Source organism: Cibotium barometz, chromosome 17, assembly GCF_041138505.1.
Source record: "Cibotium barometz isolate CiBa-2024 chromosome 17, ASM4113850v1, whole genome shotgun sequence".
NCBI classification, from domain to species: Eukaryota; Viridiplantae; Streptophyta; class Polypodiopsida; order Cyatheales; family Cibotiaceae; genus Cibotium; species Cibotium barometz.
The window spans coordinates 21726550-21741106 of NC_141062.1; positions in this window are offsets into that span (position 1 = coordinate 21726550).

Consider the following 14557-nt stretch of genomic DNA (forward strand, 5'->3'; position numbering starts at 1 on the left):
CGGAAGCGCACCATTTTAACCATATCGAGGCTGGTCAAGACCTCGGCAGGCTTTGCCGCGAGCGACATCCCTTGAATGACTCCCCACCAGCTATTGCAAACGAGTCTCTCCTTAGTTAATCACATACCAAATGCTTCCTGTAGCATTCTGGCGTAAAACAGTCCTTTAAAAGAAAACAAAGGTTCTATGTAAGTAGAATTCCCGGTTCGAGATTGGTTCCACAAAACCACCCTTTTTTCTTAATCTAGATTTTCTTAATGAGAATCATTGATCTCTCATCAGGGTAATCTATCCATCATTTGACTGAATTTCCAACTAGATTCTTGGTGATTTCGGTTAAGGGAAAACTATGCTAATTCAACAGTAGTCTATTCTTTGTGTCAAGAATTGGAATTGGTCACTCACGAGGTTTTTGCTTGATTCAGATTCGAGAGATGGGCAAGTAGTTTACTGGCCGCCCCTCTCACAGTCATGGTATAACCAAAATTATTCGGTTTCCTTCTAAATTTGATTCCTAAGGATTTTCTTCAGATAAAAATCTACTGAACTTCTAACCGTAAGGAAAGTTCCAACTTTATGAAATTCATTCCTTCCTAACCATAATAGATTAAGAAATGGTTCTATATGAGAATATCGGGTTTTTATAAAAATACTCTTCTTCCATTAATCTAATTTTGGGTAAAAATATCAACTTGGTGATTTATCCACCTAAAATATCTAAGAATATTCTTTCTAACAGTTTAATTTTCAACCCTAAGTTTCTAGGTGGAATTATGGTGAAAATTCCTCTTTTGCACCAAAATTTAATTTAAACCTTTCTCTACTTAAAACACCATAAAAATTCTTCTTTTAATTAAATACAAACATCAATTTTTTTAATATGCTGAAAATCTCTCTTTTTGCATTTAAATGATTAAATTCCAAATGTCATGGGAATTCCTCTTTTATCATTTAAAAATTTCTAATGCATAAAATAAATTTATCAAAAATTTTATTTTTTAATTAAATAAAAATATCTATTATTTTAAATATGCCAAAAATTCCTCTTTTACCATTTAATTACTTGGATCTCAATTATCATGGGAATTCCTCTTTTTGCATAAAAATAAATTTTCCAAAAAATTTCTCTTCTCTTTTAATTAAATATTTATGCATAAATACTAAAAATTTATTTCCCATGAATATGATGAAAATCATTTTTTTTGCATAGGATGTCCAATCCTAGAATATGGTAGGAAGTCCTCTTTAAGCATTATGCATAAAAATAAGATATGTATTATTTTCTAAAAAATTTACCATAGCTTCGCTGCTATTACTGATAATTTTCAATTTTCTTAAAAGAATAAAACATTGTAATGCAAATATGATAGAAGATCTATTCTAAAGCTTAAATCTAAACTATGAATTTAAATCATAATTTTAACCATAATCATAAACTTAATTATGATTATTTCACTAAATTAAGCTAATTCCATTATTCCTCTTTTTCCAATTTGATAGGATTATCTCTTTCTCATTTAGAATCAATGAAAGTAGTTTTTAACTACTTATAAATAATCTAAAAGAATTAACCATTATTTTGTTAACATAAAAGTATAAAAATACCATTTTCTTATTCTCTAGCTTAACAAGCCTAGAGTTTGGTTTTGAAATAAGAATTTATCAATGAGAAGCATTCTTTTGCTAAAGAATTAGTCATGGAGATGACTTTTCTTTTTGGAGAGAGAGATATACATAAGAAAGCATTCTAAATAAGCATAAAGATTAACTTTTTCTTGATTACACATTAAGATTTTTTGGGAAAGCTACCAATTAGAAAACTTCTCAAGCTTAAGTGGGGTTGAGAAGAGAATTCATTTGAGAAAATTTAACAAAAAACCATAAAATTCATTCTTACCTCAAGGATCAGCTTGCTTCTTTTTCTAGAAGTGAAGCCCCCAACCAATCAATTGGTTTAGCAAGTAGAGAAGAGAGCTCCAAGAGTTGTTGAAGAGAGAGAGATGTCCAAGCTCCCCAAAAGTAGAGGATTTTTAAGGGATTAAAAATATGATTATTTTAATGTAATACTGGCATGGTATAGCTCATAGATGAGAATACAAAAGAATGAGGATCTAGTTATAGGTGAGGGAGGCCACTAACTGAGTCCAAATGGGTTCTAGAATTTTCCAGCTTCAGTTTGACTGAATTTGGACAAGATTTGGACCAGTTTGGCTCCCCTTTTGATCCATGAGAGAGGACAGAGAAAAATATCACAATGTTTTTGAATTACAAACCCTTCCACATGTAAAGGAGGCACCTACCTCAAAGGTACCCCTCTCCTTACCAAGGTGTCAAAAATTCATCATTTCTCTAAAATATCTCTTAATTTTTAACTAATAAACCTTGTACTCAGTCAACTCTTCATCTTATGTGAGCATTTACTCATTTTTGGGTATTTTCTTTTATTCATTGGATTTTTCTCATCCCAACACTTGGATTAATCCTATTGGCCCATAGGAACCTTAATTGGACCATAATCTAGAAATTTCTGAAAATCGAGACCCTTAGGCTAAGGTCCCTTATATCATTTTTATAATTGATTCCTAATGCACCTTGGAGAATCTATTTTGAACTTTTGTTTCAGGGAAATATATTTTAGATATTAGGAAAAATTTTATATCTAAAAATATCTTAATATTGAATTACCTCTCTCTATAATTTTTTCTCTCTAAGCAAAAACAAGGAAAAATAATATTTTCTTGTATTCTTAAATAGGGAATGATTACAGGGGATTGAGGTAAAAGATTTTTCATTATTCAGGCTGAGGAGGAATCTTACAAACATTTAGAGTCTATGCTACCACTATGGTTTATAATTTTGATAAACAATACATTGAGTATCGTGATATAGCTCCAGAACATATAACTAAACTCGAAGAATTGATGAAGACTAACAAACCAACTCACCCACCTTCTCCTAGTTCAGGCGAGGATCAAGAAGAGACCTCGATCTCAGCTACTTATAATCATGTGTTCTCTTCAATAGCAAGGAAATTATTAAACCCCTTTCCAAGTAAAGCTCCTACTAACCAATCTGAGGTAGAATGCACTTTCTCTCTCGTACCTTATATCCCTATTGATATTCCCACTAACCCTCTAGCCCCCGAGGAGATGCCGGCACCCAACACGGCCGTTTGATGAGGTACATAATATCCAACCTCAAGATAATATTAAAGTTTTTACTAACATGATTGTCCTTGACTCTTTAATGTAACATGCCCATCTTCAATAATAATATATGCCCATGAATTTATGGTCTTTTTATGGTGTAAAAATTAAAAATTTTAATAAACAAGTTGTTTCCACTTAGAATCTTAGAATTTTGAGCGCAAATTCAGAATATGTGTGCAATTTAATCCTAATATAGGATTTTACAGCATCCAAAACAGACATCCGATCGAGCCTATACATAAAATTTTAGTTATTTTCAGTTAAAATACGATAAACTTAAACCTTAACAAATGCACGACCAGGTGTCTGATTGACAAACGGTCAGCACCCCTACGATCAGGGAGACACCTCGGACATTTTTGCAAAAAAAAAAGATTTCGCACCACCAGGCGCTCTGGCATGCATATTGAGGGGCTAGCATCCCAAATTAGGGGTCCTTGTCCCAAAAAGATGTCGTAAACACTCAGGCGCCCGTACAATGCCACGCAAGGACCAAAGGCCAGAACCGCCCTAGTGTATGGTCCACACAAACTGCCACGTGGATGCCCATGCTACCTCTGACCCGGAAGATACATGCGTACCATAGCTTTTGCCCACGCACAGGTACCATTCCTTTCCCCAGGCCCATGCAAGCCATAGGTTGGTGTACTTTTACCGTACACCACCTTTCGCACCAACGCTTTGCTCTTCCTTTCCTTGCACCCATACCCGTACCTATATAAACCCCCCAATACCTCATGGTCGAGACACTCAGCACCTTGCTTTGCCTATACATGATAGTCTGCACAGCCGATCGTACCCGCCGCCGACAGTCCGTACCTTACACTTTGTGTGGGGCTGTACCTAACAACCATTTGCACCCCTCTTCCAACAAGCCATTTTTGCCCATCTCCAAGCCTCTGCAATAATATATTTTTTGCCTCCTCTCACCCTTGAGGGTAGAGTGTCCTTAGCTGCCCCCCCTCCCCCGTGTGAATAGACTCAAAAATGTCAAACAATGTGGTAGGATTAATTAGAAAACAAATTGACGCATGAGTTGGGTGGAAAGTGGGAGGATGGAATGCCCTGACGGCAACATCCGGCAACATCCTATGGATGGGTGGACCCAATTAGTCAGGTAACTTTCCAATAAATTAAATAAAGCTCTATGTTAGATAAATAAATCCATGAGAAACCCTACTCTAGAGGACTAGGTCAACGACTGTGCCTTGCAGCATAGATGAGGAAAAAAGTGTTGTTTCTAGAAGTCAAGAGTAGAGGTTGCCCGAGTTAAAGTCAATCACTCTATGAGTGGTTTGATTTTAGAAATCCTTTAAAAAAGACCATGTTCCCCCTACGAGATAGAACTAGGTCATACCTACTAATCATATCCTTGTATCTTACATGGTCAAGGTGTCGACGAGTAGGAAATTATCCCCAAGTTAGACTTAGTAGACTATCTTAAAGGTTTTCCCTATTTAGGAAGGCGGGACCTTACATTTAACAACTGCAGAGCATGAGGGGTTCATCAGAATAGGAAACCCACTCTTAAAGCCAAAGCTCATGTTCAAGGTGTTGATGCAAATCACACCATTTGAACCTACCCAACGGATCATGCCCAACACTTACTTTGCAGTGGAACCAAGAAGGCAGTCTTATGTGCCTTACCCTCTTCGAGCACCAATGCCAGATCTAGAGGAGTTATTACCAACTATAGGCAAAGGTACATTATGGGAGAACATGGCAAAGCACACCAAGTTAGCAAACCCCCACTTAGTTGACTTGCTGGAAAATCCGCATTGTTACCTTCATCATTAGCTATTGTTTCCACAGGTGGTGCAAGGCACATCCAGTTCATACAAGGGGAGGCTACACAACCATCACAATAGATGATACCAATCCTCACATTGAGGATTTTGGTCTACAACCAGATTGGAGAAAAGAATACCTGACAATTCTAGAATATAGTCATCAGTACCAATGTTCTCTGCCAACTCACACGGTGGATCCGCTCTACATGCCTATCAAGGGACGGATCACACCACTACAATTTCAAGATGTAAAGAGAAGAGATTATCATGTCTGCTACAATTTTTTGCATTTCTCGCCATCCACCTTCACAGACATTACAAGCCAAAGACAACAAATGCTCACATGGATCAGAGCTTGGCACCACAAGCCTGATCCAAACATCGTGGGTGCTGTCAAATTCTTAAAGTTGATCGTAGTCCTTATCGACCAACCAAGGGAGAGGTATGATGGATTTGAATCAGAACAACTCCTCTTTGACATGAACACATGGCCAAATGAAAGAGGCATGAGTGTATTATCATCACTCTACGGTGTCATCCCGGCTACATGCATATCACATTTGAAGACATGGTGGACATCGGGTTTTGGACATCCCACTTAACATTGAGAAGAACCCTGAAAAAGCTTCAATCATGCTGGAACTTCTTCGAACACGAGCTCGATGACCAGGTCTTTCGACCTCAATAAAAGGATATGTGAGGACAAAACCTACATCAGATAGGGGGGATGTTGAAAAGATGCAGGGGGGAAGAGAGCTTGAGCTCTTGCAAGCACACACACACTCACAAAACCCTAATAGAGAATACACAAGGTGAGAGACTGAATATCTTCTTCTTCTCTACTCAACACTCAACACACCATATACAAGAATAAGAGTACACACAATATGAAAGGTACTCAACCAAATACATACACGGGTTCTCTATAGTGTGAACCCGACTAAATAAGCTGGCGCTATAACTATGCCAGTCTCTAGAATGGCTGTCACACAGCCTGTCATCCCACTGGCCGCATATCACCCAAGATCTCACCAACCATGCCAGTGGTGTAAGTGTGGGGCCTATCCCCCAGGCAGGTCATCAGTGTCCACCGCCTCACTAGATGAGCTCGATATCTCAACACTCCCCCTCGAGCTCAACTCCATCTCATGTACACCAAGCAAAGCCCTGAATCTGCGGAGCTTCTCTGTACCCAATGCTTTGGTGAAGATGTCAGCTACCTGATCCTCTGTGCTGACATAAACAAGGTCAAGATCTCCTGCCAAGACCTTCTCTCTGACGAAGTGGTAGTGGACCTCTATATGCTTCGTGCGAGCATGAAAGACTGGGTTCCTGGCCAACTGTATACTACTAATGTTGTCACAGAAAATGACAACTTGTCTATCCACTGATAGACCCAAATCTGCAAGTAGCTTTCTCAACCAAGCTACCTCACATGCTACCATAGCAGCTCCTCTGTACTCGGCCTCTGTACTTGATAGAGAAACCGTAGGCCGCTTCTTGCTGCTCCAAGTCACAGCAGCACTCCCCAAAGAAAACATGAATCCACTGGTAGATCTTCTATCTGAGATACTACCAGCCCAATCAGCATCTGTGTACCCATGTACACATATCTCTGTCCCAGTCTCATAGAATAGTCCACAATGCAAAGTAGACCTCACATACCTCAGTATGCGTCTCACTGCATCCAAATGCGATTTTCGTGGAACCTGCATAAACTGACTCACCAACCCAACAGCATAGCTCAAATCTGGTCTGGTGATCGTCATATAGATCAAACTTCCTACTATGCACCTATACATAGTAGGATCCTTCAAGATCTCTCCGGAATCTGCACTCAACTTGCCATTCTGATCCAATGGCACGGAAATAGGCTTACAGCCTGCCATACCATACTTGGACAACATGTCCAAGCCATACTGTCTCTGCAGTAACCCAATACCATGTGGTGACCTAATCACCTCAATGCCCAAGAAATATCTGAGCTCCCCCATATCCTTCATCTCGAACTTTTGTCTAAGCAAGATCTTTACATCAAAGATCTCTGCATCATGGTCCCCCGTAATGATCAAGTCATCTACATAGATGACAACAAGCACAACCCCTCTATCACCATGTCTCACATACAGCGAGAAATCTGCATTGGCTACATGAAAGCCAATAGTGACAAGATATTCTGAAATCTTGTCAGACCATGCTCTTGGTGCTTGCTTTAAGCCATACAAGGCTTTCTTCAACCTGCAAACATGCTCGGGGTGACCCACATCCTCATAACCAGGTGGCTGCAAAATCTACACCTCTTCTTGCAAATCCCCATGCAAGAATGCATTCTTTACATCCATCTGATGTAAAGACCATTGCTTTGATGCAGCCACTGCTATCACAACTCTCACTGTTGCCATCTTGGCAACTGGGCTGAAAGTTTTCTCATAATCAATGACATATGTCTGCGCATATCCTTTGGCTACCAATCTAGCCTTGTACCTGTTTATGCTTCCATCACGGTTATGTTTTACTTTGTACACCCACTTGCATCCAATGGCTTTCTTGCCTTCAGGCAATTGCACTAAATCCCAAGTTTCATTTCCATATAGTGCATCCATCTCCTCATCCATAGCTTTCTCCCAACACACATTTCCAATAGCCTCATCAATGCATGTGGGCTCAACAACTTGCACAACCTTTGCCATATATGCATAGTGATGTGCCACATAACCATCATATGTAAATCTCTGCATAGGGTTCTTCACTCTCCCTGATCTTCGTAGCTTTTCATTCATGGCTTCCATAGCCTTCTTTACACCAGGTGTTCTCATAGCTGGGATCCCAAGCTCCTCATCAAGGCTCATATCTGAGCCACTAGACTCTCCATCAACATGAGAATTCCCTACAGAAATGTCAGGCATGCCAAGGGGCTCAACCACTTTCTCTTTTCCTTTACGTGATGTACTAATCACATTTGCAGGACTGGTATTATGATGCAGCCTGCCACTCCATGGTCTATCAACAGACCCACTAGATGAGGACTCTCCTGGTCCACTCAAAGACTGTGATTGCTGACCTGCATTCTGTGCAACCACACTTCCACTCACATCAACCCCAACAGCTTCTTTTTCAACAGCATACCAGCTGCTCATCTCATCAAAAACAACATCCCTGCTTACCCTCAACTCACGTGTAGCAGGGTTATAACACCTGTATCCCTTTTGCTCAAGGGAGTATCCAATAAACACACATTTTTTAGCTTTTGGATCCAACTTAGTTCTCAGCTCATCTGGCACATGCACATATGCAATGCATCCAAAGACTTTCACATGAGACAAATCTGGTTTTCTGCCAGTAAACCTCTCCTCTGGAGTTACATCATGTATGGCTGCAGTTGGAGTCCTGTTCATGATGTCAACTGCTTTAGAAACAGCCTCAGCCCAATAGCTATGCGGCATATTCTTCTCTTCCATCAATGCTCGTGCAATCTCAGCAATGTGCCTGTTTTTCCGCTCAACAACTCCATTTTGCTGCGGAGTGTATCTGCATGTAAACTGTCTCCGAATACCATTCTTCTTCAAAAATTCAGAGAACTCATTGGAGAAGTACTCTCCCCCTCCATCTGACCTTAGGCACTTTACATATTTCCCTGTTTGCTTTTCAACCAAAACTCTGAAATTCTGAAAGTGAGTGAACACCTCACTCTTCTCCTTCATGAAATATACCCACACTTTCCTTGTGTGGTCATCAATGAACGTCACATATAATACCTGCAGCCTCCCATAGATACGGTCTTCGTAGGACCCCATACATCCGAATGCACAACATCTAGTGCATTTCTGCTCACATATCTGTTACGTGGAAACACATGCTTTGTTTGCTTCCCAAATTGGCATGCTTCACATATTTTCTGCATACCTTCCACTTTAAATTTTGGCAGCTGTGAGATCCCCCTGTTCCCACCGAGCAACGGATTCGGGTACTAGCAGCGGAAGTAGCACTTCTCGCATGGGACAGGGGTCCCACATTCGGGGCCTCGTCCACGGATATCCGGACAAGAGACTAATCCGTCGGTTTTTCCAAAACCGAACCCGGAAAAAACTTCCCTTACCCGGAAAGCACGGGCGATTCCACCAGGATAATTTTTTACTCTAACGTAGTCAAGATCATTACTGATCACGCTGATCCAACTGCACCTATAAAGATACTCGGTCGGATCAAGGAAGAAACTTGCACTTGGATCATTGGGATCAACGCTTTTTTCCCCATCAAGAGGCACAGCCGTTGATTCCTATCCATAGAACAATTACTATCCGAGACTTACTTCATCTATCGTAATAACAGAAATTGAGTCTCGGTTTACGGATCCATCAGTCCAGCCTAACCCCATCCGATCCCATGGGTTAGCCAACCGCCCAACCACTGTAGTGATGGGATCCAATTTAGAATTTGGTTAGGTTTTGTCCCGGGTACCAAGGAAAAGAGTTCCAAGGCCCCCTAGCCGGAATTTCATGCAAACATAAAACTAGCCACACCACTTACACACCCAATATGAAAATTGCCTTTTTCTTAGCATCAGCTAACTTTAAAACAATCCTTTAATGAAACCATAGTACCACTGATCACAATCTCCCAATTTATCCAGTTGATTCATAATTTCCCATCATTCCTTCATCAGAGTATCTATGGCATCATTGGCAACTAGAACGCTCACCACCTGTCCACACAGAGGCCGTTTCCATAGTTCCTAGCCCATAATACTCGGCAATATAATCACTTATCAAGATGGACTCTCGTTGAAGATCAGCAAGATCAACCAACAGATCCATATAAAAGAGCCATGGACTCATCCGTTGAGGACCAGCAAGGTCAGTCAACCAGATCCATGCCCGGTTTCACAAAACAACTCTTACTCCTTGTTCCAATATCTTCCTCGACGCACGCGTGGGTATCCTAGGCGACCCAGAGCCCGAGCACCGTATGGTCAGCACCCTCTAGGATCCTTCGCAGGTGACCTAGCGCTTCACTCATAGGCCGCTTCCTTGGTCCCTCATCCACCGTACCGGAAGCTCACCATTTTAATCGAACCGAGGCTGGTCAAGACCTCGGTCGACCTTGCTACGCGAGACGTCCTCCATTGACTCTCCGTCAGCAGTTGCAACTTTATCAGTTAGGTCTCCACGACCTTAATCACAAGACGGTCAAAATGCTTCCCCAGCATTCTTGACATAAAACAGCCATTTACAAACAGCATTTACAAACAGTTTACAAATACAGTTTCTATATTAACTCTCATTTTTCCACATTATCCCTCATTAATCCACATTACTTATTCCACATTCCATGTATATGTGTACTCATCCAATCACCTCCTTTTCCATCTCTTCACTTCAGATTCCTTCACATCACATATCATATATTCACATCCATATCCACATCCATACATCCACATCCACATCCACATTCACATCCATACATCCACATCTACATGCTTATCTCCATTTTCACATCCTCATTTATACATCCACATCCCATATCCACATTCATACATACACATCCATATATCCACATCTACATCCACATACATACATACATCCACATCCACATTCCACATTCACATCTATACATCCACATCTACATTCACATTCACATACATCCACATCCACATTCCCATACATCCACATCTATACATCCACATTCCACATTCACATCTACATTCACATTCACATACATGCATCCACATCTACATGCTTACCTCCATTTTCACATCCTCATTTATACATCCACATCCCATATCCACATTCATACATACACATCCATACATCCACATCTACATCCACATACATATATACATCCACATCCACATTCCACATTCACATCTATACATCCACATCTACATTCACATTCACATACATCCACATCCACATTCCCATACATCCACATCTATACATCCACATTCCACATTCACATCTACATTCACATTCACATACATCCACATCTACATTCACATTCACATACATCCACATCCCCCTTCCCATTCACATCTATACATCCACATCTACATCCACATACATACATACATCCACATCCACATTCCACATTTATATAACCCCATATACCTTCACATCTAATCTTTTACATCACATCCATTCTCGCCCTATCACAACCCATATACATCTTATCCTATCACATACACTTCTTACCTCATCCCCCCATACACATCTTAATTCATCTTATCACATCCTAACTTATTTCATAAGCATCTTATCACCTCTTATCACACCTCTTATCACATCCTATCACTTTCCATACGCATCTTATCAATTCTTATCACATCTCATACACCTCTTATCACATCTTATCACATTTCATATCTTTTTTTTTTTATAAAGAGAATTCTTTTATTTGATATAAGTTTTCTCTACACATTTATTTATACATAAATTCCATTTAAGGAGACTAACACTTTCGAAATTAAAATCAATCTTTTATGCATCTTCTTATGCATGATTTCAATTTGGTAGGGAATTATACTTTTAGAATAAAAGAATTTCTCTTATGCATCTAAGTTAAGCATAAAATCCAATTATGAGGAAAATCATACTTTTAGTATAAAAAGAATATCTTTTATGCATACCTATATGTATGAAATCCAATATGATAAAAGTAACACTTTTGATATAAAAATTTTTCCTTTATGCATACTTCTATGCATGAAAATTAAAAATGATAAAAGTAACACTTTTGATATAAAAATTTTCCTTTATGCATACTTCTATGCATGAAAATTAAAAATGATAAAAGTAACACTTTTGATATAAAAATTTTCCTTTATGCATACTTCTATGCATGAAAATTAAAAATGATAAAAGTAACACTTTTGATATAAAAATTTTCCTTTATGCATACTTCTATGCATGAAAATTAAAAATGATAAAAGTAACACTTTTGATATAAAAATTTATCCATTATGCATACTTCTATGCATGAAAATAAAAATGGTAAAAATAACACTTTTGATATAAAAATTTATCCTTTATGCATAATATTAAAATTCAATTTCTCCATGATTATAATGAAATTCTTTCAATTAATCTAGGATGATGATTCCTAGAATATGGTAGGAAGTCCTCTTTTTATGCTTTGAATGAAAATTTTTTATGCATAATTTTTATAAAAATTTTGCCATAGCTCCGCTGCTATGACTGATAAATCTCAATTTTTCTAAGGGATAAAGCTTATCATTAAGGAAATAATTAAAATGATTCTCTAATTGGATCCTTAATCCATAATGGATTGAATCATCAATATACATAAACTAAAAGCATAAGAAAAAGCCATTAATTTGGCCTCAAGCATAGCTTAATCTTGGGTTAAGGAAAAGCTTTATGAAAAGCTTGATTTGGATTGAGAATGGGTCATGAGTATGACCATTTCTTGAGTGAGAGAGAAAATTTACATAAGAATCATTAGAATTTAAACATAAATAAAAATTAACTTCAATAGCATTTATTAAATTATGTAACTCTTCACTACTATTCAAACTTCAATAGCATTTTAAAAAAAAACCATACCAATTAAACTTCTCAAGCTTAAGAGGGGTTGAGAAGAGAGAAACATTGAGAAATTATAGAAAGATGAATATTCACTAATTACCTTACAACTTGCTTGATTCTTTGTTCACGGTAGAGGCCCCCAACCAATCAATTGGTTAAGTATGTTGATGGAGCCACTAATGGGGATTGAAGAAAGAGGGAAGCTCCAAAAACTAGTGAATTATTAAATGAATTCATAGTTCTTGGCTTAGGTGGAGTAGAGTAACGATGCATAAACACTATATATTTTTCAACAAGGGGGAGGCTTCTATTTATAGGAAAAATTGAGCTCCTAACCAAACAAACTGATTCTAGAATTTTCTAAATCAGTTTGGTCAATATTTGACCATTTTTAGGTCAGTTAAGCTAACTTTTTGGAACTAGACTTAAATGAGGAGAGAGGAGAGATGAAATATCTCGATTTTTATGAGTTTAAAACTCATTCAAGCATGTGAAATATGCACCTCCTTTAAAGAACTCCCTTTCCTTACATATGTCATATTTTTAATATTGCTCATAGTTTTTTACTAATAAACCTTGTACATTTTCAACTCTTCATCTTATGTGAAATATGCACCTCCTTTAAAGAACTCCCCTTCCTTACATATGTCATACTTTTAATATTGCTCATAATTTTTTTACTAATAAACCTTGTACATTTTCAACTCTTCATCTTATGTGAAATATGCACCTCCTTTAAAGAACTCCCCTTCCTTACATATGTCATACTTTTAATATTGCTCATAATTTTTTTATTAATAAACCTTGTACATTTTCAACTCTTCATCTTATGTGAAATATGCACCTCCTTTAAAGAACTCCTCTTCCTTACATATGTCATACTTTTAATATTGCTCATAATTTTTTACTAATAAACCTTGTACATTTTCAACTCTTCACCTCATGTGAGCATTTACTCATTTTTGGGTATTTTCTTTTTACAAGTTGGATTTATCTCCTCCCTACACATGGATTGATGCTATTGGTCCATAGGAACCTTAATTGGACCATAGTCTAAAGATTTCTGAAAATCTAGACCCTTAGGCTAAGGTTCTTTATAGCTATTTTCAATTAATTCCAATTGCACATTGGAAAATTCTTTTTGAATTTCTGTTTCAGGGGAACTCATCTGAATTAGAAGAGATATTTTTTTATCCAAAAATATTCAAAATCTGAATATTCTCTCTCTAGAATATTTTTCTCTCTCTAGGCTAAAACAGATAGAAACAAGGTCTTTATATTTCTGAAGAGGGATTGATTACAGGGAAAGATACTAGACATCAAAAAGGGGGTGGGGGAGGAATCTTACATTCTACCCCACTTAAAAAAACGCGAGATGTCCTCATCTCGCAAACTGGGATAATTTCGCAAGATGCACGAATTATGAGACTTAGAGAAAAATTTAAATCAGGATTAACCACCAAGAAAAAGTGTCAAAGAGAGCAAGATTCAAGATAAGAACAAGATTTAAACTTTATTCATTCTCGGAACTTATACAGTAAAGATAGAAGAACTCTTTACACTTCCATAAGCCCGTCCATCATATGGTCACAAAAGCAGTCCTCACAAGCTGCACAAGTATAAGGTAACTCATCTATGGGAATAATTCTGTGGGTTATTGCTGCGCCTATCTCAGTGGTATGAGGTGTTCTAACAAAAGGACCTCTGAGAGGCAAGCCAAAAACGGGGTAAAGGCATATCTTCTCATGAGGAAGAAAACACGCCAGTAAGAAGACCCGCTCAGAAAACCCAGGATGTCTTGATCTCATGACGCAGTAGTATCGGGGACCCAAACCCAAAGCTTCAATAACCATGGCCAAGCGGACATTGTTACGGAAGTGCTGCTGACCCCAGGGTGTTACCCTAGTTATGTCTTGATAGGTCCGCCATTTGGTCTGCGCTACAGAAGTTCCCAAGTGAGGGAAAAGTGAGCGCTCATACTGTTCTATAAAATCCTTCTTCACAGACTCACTTGCGT